This window comes from Monodon monoceros, unplaced genomic scaffold (assembly GCF_005190385.1).
Source record: "Monodon monoceros isolate NGI ecotype Baffin Bay Population unplaced genomic scaffold, NGI_Narwhal_1 Super_Scaffold_11, whole genome shotgun sequence".
Taxonomy (NCBI): Eukaryota; Metazoa; Chordata; class Mammalia; order Artiodactyla; family Monodontidae; genus Monodon; species Monodon monoceros.
In genome coordinates this window covers 21,850,780-21,857,301 of record NW_021703767.1, presented here as the reverse complement: position 1 = coordinate 21,857,301, position 6,522 = coordinate 21,850,780, and the positions used below count along the sequence as shown (strand labels likewise).

Sequence of the window (6,522 nt, the reverse complement as noted above, 5' to 3'; positions counted from 1 at the left end):
TGTGGGACTGTTGGATTTAGGGAAGTTTTGAGAATTCCTTCTTGCTTTCATTCTCCATCTTTTATATCCCCAAACTTGAATATCTCCAGCCTTAAATTTTATGCAAAGTATACACTTCCTGAAAATAAAGTTTATAACACTAGATGTTCAAAGATCATGCAAACATATTAATATTACAATGATAGAAAAATTACCCAAAATGATGAAAAATACTAATTTTGATATTGGATGGCAGTTTACCAAATGAGTTGATAATATACCAGTTATATAACCAGAATTAAGGTATCTGCTGGGATTTCTGTTTCATGTGTGTCTCCAAATTCAGAGACTTAATAAATGGATAAATTTGAACTCTTGAGAAAATTTCTTTTTTAAACGTCTTCAGGCTTATTCATATTCACACTATATAGAGTAAAATGGGGTGGGTGTTAACAGGAAGAATTGTTTGCCCAAAATACTGAGTCATGTAAACACTCATCATTTGATAACAGCTGTTAAATCTTACTGCTGAACAGCTGGAATATGTCAAGGAACAAAGCAGACAAATCTCTTCTCTCGTGGGGCTCAGGATTTAATGGCTTGTTTGTGTGTGACGAAAGGAGGAATAAACCAGTTTATCTAGCTACACTTAATTCAAATAATGATCGTAGTCTGACTAATCCAAGGGGATTATAAAATCTGCAATGTTTTTTTGTTTTTCAATTGCTACGTGGCATACCTGCAGAAAGTAATAAAAATCTTAAGTGTATGGTTTGATGTTTGATATATACCCATGTAATTTCCCCCGCATCAAAATACATAACATTTTAAGCACTTCAGAATCCTATCTTGTGATCCCTCTACAGTACTATCAATTTCCCTGATAAAGATGACTACTTTTTCTTAAAGGTTTGCCTTTTAATTTATTTATTTATTTATTTATTTATTTATTTATTTATGGCTGTGTTGGGTCTTCGTTTCTGTGCGAGGTCTTTCTCTAGTTGTGGCAAGCAGGGGCCACTCTTCATTGCGGTGCGCTGGCCTCTCACTATCGCGGCCTCTCTTGTTGGGGAGCACAGGCTCCAGACGCGCAGGCTCAGTAATTGTGGCTCATGGGCCCAGTTGCTCCGCGGCATGTGGAATCCTCCCAGACCAGAGCTCGAACCCGTGTCCCCTGCATTGGCAGGCAGATTCTCAACCATTGCGCCACCAGGGAAGCCCAAAGATGACTATTTTTATTTCTAACACTGGTGATTAGTTATGCCTGATGTGGCATTTCTTACTTTTTTTCATTCCAGGTTGTATCTGTGAGATCCATCAGTGTTATACATGTAATTTTTTTTTTTTTTTTTTTTTTTTTGCGGTACGCGGGCCTCTCACTGTTGTGGCCTCTCCCGTTGTGGAGCACAGGCTCCGTATGCGCAGGCTTGGCGGCCATGTGTCACAGGCCCAGCCACTCCGCGGCATGTGAGATCTTCCCGGACCGGGACACGAACCTGTGTCCCCTGAATCGGCAGGCAGACTCTCAACCACTGCACCACCAGGGAAGCCCTACATGTAGCTAATTCTGCTAAGCCTTTAGCCTCCCTGCTACTTCTTTCTGCTGTAATTCTTGGTAATTCTTCATCTAGCATACAAGTAATTTACAGGTAAGCAAATATTTGAAGGAAGGAGAGCTGGCACAGTTTGAGATTAATTTCATCAATGTTTCCTCCTCTCCATGATTCTATCCTCTAGATTTAGCTACTTTGTCTACCATGAATTCAAATCTCAGATTCCTCATCCCATTTCTCTCTTCTGCATCTCAAGTTTCTCCCTTTTCTGGATTTTCTTCCACCATTATACAGACATACATGGATGTCTTTTACAATGAAATCTATCACAACCACATGTGCATGCATGTATGCTCTCATGCCAAACATCTCTCTTTCGTCACATTTCTCTCCAGCTATTTACCCATTTCCTTATTTCTTTCACCCAAATCTCTGGTTTATCACCTCCTTTCTCTTCTTATCCCACTTCATTCCACACCATTTCACTCAAACTGCTTTTATCCATATCACTAATGACCCTTATATTGCTGAATTTTGTGTTTGCTAGTCTGTAAACATCTTTCTCAGCTAGTCAGCATCATTTGATGCAATTTTTACTTTCCTCTATACCAAAAGATTCTTCTTTTGGCTTTGATGTCACATTGATCTTATATGTATTTTTAAGATTTCTTTATCCACTGGGTGGACCACTGACTATAAAGAATAAAGAGTAAAAGGAGAGACCCATGATAGGTGACTATTACAGCAATCTGTAAGTGACTTAGTCTTAGACTTAAGTGCAAAGAAGGATAGAGAGATAAACACACATAATCAGGACATGTTTTCTAATTAGAATAGAAATTAAAGACAATATAGGCTGGTGAGGGAAAGGAAATAATGTCTCAAAATGGCTTTATTTTTAGCTATGATAGTTGGCTGAGTGTGGATGCAGTTACCCAAAATGAACATTTGTCAAAAGATATCTGTGAAAATAAAATTTCTCATTTAACTATGTCAAGTAGTGGATAGGATATACAAGTTTTACAGAGTTTGATATATAAATGTGAAGTCCTTGGAATATAACATGAGCCATAGAGAAGGACCTTTGGAAAGAAAATAGATAGCAAAAAATAGGGAGAAACAGGATTGAGCCCTCCCTTTTCCCAATATTTACAAATAGATCTCAGAAGATTAAACATTTACTGAATTGCTCCAGACTCCACAGACATCCTTCTGCAAATCTGATATTCCATCTTCAAGTACTGAGTTACCTGTGAACTGAAGTATTAAAACTTGACTCCTTTTCACTCCTTCTCAACTCTTTTCCTAGGCAGATCATTTGAAAGCATAGGAAGCAGTCCGAGGTCTTGTCCAGCTTTGTAGGGCAACAGAGTTATTGGGTTGGCCAAAAAGTTCATTCGGGTTTTTTCCATACCATCTTAATGGAAAAACCCGAATGAACTTTTTGGCTAACCCAATAGTTTGTCTCAATGTAAACAGTATCCCAAAATCCCACAGAGCTCCACTGGGCCTTAAGCAGAGCCTTACCTATCAGGTATACCCTCCAATGCCACCTTGCTTTGGCTACCACTGTTTCCTTGTGTTGAAGTTGATAGAAAAATGGCTGGAGAGACAAGTCCTTAGTCAAATGATGAAAACCTGCAACACATTTAAATTGGTGACTGGTCTGTATGCTTTACGTCTCTATATAATCTGCTGGAGATGAACTTTGCGTGTGTCTATGCTTGTACCTATCAGTCTACTATCCCATTTTGCGCAGCAGGATTAGTAGGAAATGACATAATCATGACTCTCATATCTCCTACACCTAGAGGTGTAAGAAGAGCTATGAGAAAATGAAGGTATTGAATTATCTCTGCCTTTAATAAAAGAAAATGGCTATAAGAAAAAGAAAGCATCTGGAACAAGCTTGGGACACAGGAGGGAGGTGCGAGCATTCAGTGATGAAGGTTAAGTAGATTTTTCTGGCTGGAAGAGATGAGAGTGAAAGATAAAATTTAAGAACAAGACATATTTTCTATCAACATAAGTAAAGAGAAACATGGATTACAGACTTGAGTCTACTGTGTTGGTGAAAGAGGTCAACACCTTTACATTGCTAAAGTTTTTGAACAACTGTAAGAACATAATTGCTACCTCGGGTCCATAGGCATGACTTCCACCAACCCTCTTATCCCCTACAGCTTTCCAAGGTGCCACAATACAAATGTTTAAGGCATGAAGTGTAAATATGAAAACACAGGCTCTTTCTGGATATAAAGATTAATTTAGTTTGGAGATTGTAAGTCTTATCATGCTTTATTCTCTACATTTTGTGACCATGCTACTCAAATCTTCAGAAAGTGGGTCTTTTTCTGTAGGACTATATACACATGAGCCAAATACAATATTTCATATCTGCCTGCCAACAGATAAGGTACTGGATAATAAGACTGTTCATAAGAACCTTGCTGACTATGATCTACAACTAAGACGCTGGACCAATTTAGCCAAATACCATCACTGGGGAAATCTTACAGTATTTGGAAATGAGTGACTACATTTATCACTGGAGATCCGAAACACCAAAGTAACCCTAAAAAGAAACCCTGAGGGAAAAAAAGCCTTCTCGCAAGGATATTCATGGTTCTTAAACCACTGACTTTAAAGTTCATTTTGGAAAGGAATATAACAAAAATATTCAAATGTTGTTTATCTTTTTACATTACCTTTTATTACACACACTAAGCAACAGGATTAAGGTTTTAAATCAACATTTTCTGTTTTTACTACTTTAAGTTAGATATTCAGATATGAATATAACTCAAACTTAAAAAAAAAAAAAAACAACCCTCAAATAATGTAAATGAGAATTCTAGATCCCTACAACTTCATTATAAACTTAGTAGAAAACTAAGTTAATTGGGGCTTCCCTGGTGGTGCAGTGGTTGAGAGTCCGCCTGCCGATGCAGGGGACACGGGTTCGTGTCCCTGTCCGGGAAGATCCTACATGCTGTGGAGCGGCTGGGTCCGTAAGTCATGGCCACTGAACCTGTGCGTCTGGAGCCTGTTCTCCGCAATAGGAGAGGCCACAACAGTGAGAGGCCCGTGTACCGCAAAAAAACCAAAACAAACAAAAACAACAAAAAACTAAGTTAACATCAGTGTTACCTTGAAACTGGAAAATTGAGGCTAAATAGTAGCAGTTACCTTATGGTGTTATGGCTAATGGTATCAGGGCAAAACTGTATTACTTTAACAATTTACTTAAGATTAGTAGCAAGTTCTAATTTTGTAAAGGTAGAAGACAATTATAAAGTATCTACTGAGCTCAGTGTTCATGATTCTACCTTAGCTTCTTTCCTTCTGATTTCGAATTCCTATATTCTCAAATATATTAAATTTGTATTTTAACACATGTTGATTCAGACAAGGTATTATATTACATTAGGCATTATATATATATATATATATATATATATATATATATATAAGGTATTATACAGGTATTACATAAGGTATTATATAATATACATAATTACCTAAGGGTAATATTGATATATATTATAATAAGGGTTTATACTATATTGTAAGGGTATTATATTCCATATGGAATAGTGTTAAGAGTTGTAAAGTATGCTTAGCTGTCATGGCAAAGTAGTGCTTACTGTGTTTATAAATAAAAAAAATATGAAAAGGAAGGCAAGGGAAGGTAGAATTTTGGTGTCTTGGAAACAAGTATAATAAAATATTTCAAGATCAATAAGCTTTCTCCCGCATAAACAGTGGTGGGAAATTGATTAATATTGTATCAGAAAGGAGGCAACAGGGACTTGTCAACATGGAAGCAACTGGTGTTCAAGAAATAATGCTGGTGACAAGGGAAAGATGAAACTCAAAGTACAGTAGCTTGAGAAGAGAATGAGTTTGAAAAAAAATGAGACTACTTAAAACAACTCTTTAAAGAAGTTTGTTGAGGACAGGTGAGGAAACAGTTACATTTAATTCTTCGGCACTTTGAAAAACAAAGGCACAATGAGAGACAGTTCTGGAGTAATACAACATGAAAATGAGGAAGGAAATTTATTATTAAAGCAGAATATTTAGACTGAGAACGGAGACTTTTAGGCTACGTCTACCTGTATAAGGAATGGGAGAAACATTTTGTAGGACTTTCTTTTCTCTGTAGGGAAAAGAAATTGGCTCTTTTTTTTTTTTTTTTTTTTTTTACCTGACCTGCACTATGTAATTCTTTAGAAGAGCTGCCTGTCTTGGCTAAAATAAGCCTTACGATTAAGTTATTCATTGATAGACTTTTGGGAGCACATCCAAATAGATTCTTAAAAGTCCTAAATCAAATAAAAACAGTGATTCTGACATGGAGATGTCTCCAAATAGTGTACAATTCTCTGACACTCAGTAATTCTTCCCACCCCATGCCAGCTCCTAGAAATTAGCCACAGTTCTGGAAGACAACAGGCTCAGATGATAATCCATTAAGGTTACAAAAGAAGAAAAAGAGAAAAAAATCAGACAAATCAGTAATCAATCAACCAGTCAAGATAAGTTGCAGCTTACAGTTAAGTTTCCTATTTTATGTATCTTCTTTTTTATTACTCAGAATCAGTGATGGGCAAGGATCTGGGTATTTCTCCTTGCCTTGACTAGGTATTCTTTTTCTGAAATGAATTTTTCATTGAGGTTGACTTTTGAAAGCTAGTGGTTTACACTCACATTTTACTAAGCTTTTTTTGTCTGTTAGATATATTTAGGATTTGTTCTCTTTACAATGATGGTATTTGATCCACATTTTAAGCTTGTGGGCCTGAAACAGATAAAGGCAAACCTGCTTACTGAGGTTAATATTGCCTGCGTGACATGAAGCGTCTCCATGCAAAATTATAGGCCAGCCACATTCTATACTGAATTTTGGAGTAAAATAACAAGATACAATGTGGTCATGTTTCATCATCTGTTCACAAATGTCCCTTTTGGATTTTGAGGCAAGGGT

General features: G+C 36.8%; 1 pseudogene; it reads left to right on the top strand.

Annotated features, from left to right (window-relative positions):
* Positions 1 to 2,712: 2,712 nt before the first annotated feature.
* On the top strand, positions 2,713 to 4,105 carry LOC114890225 (annotated as a pseudogene).
* Positions 4,106 to 6,522: the final 2,417 nt, after the last annotated feature.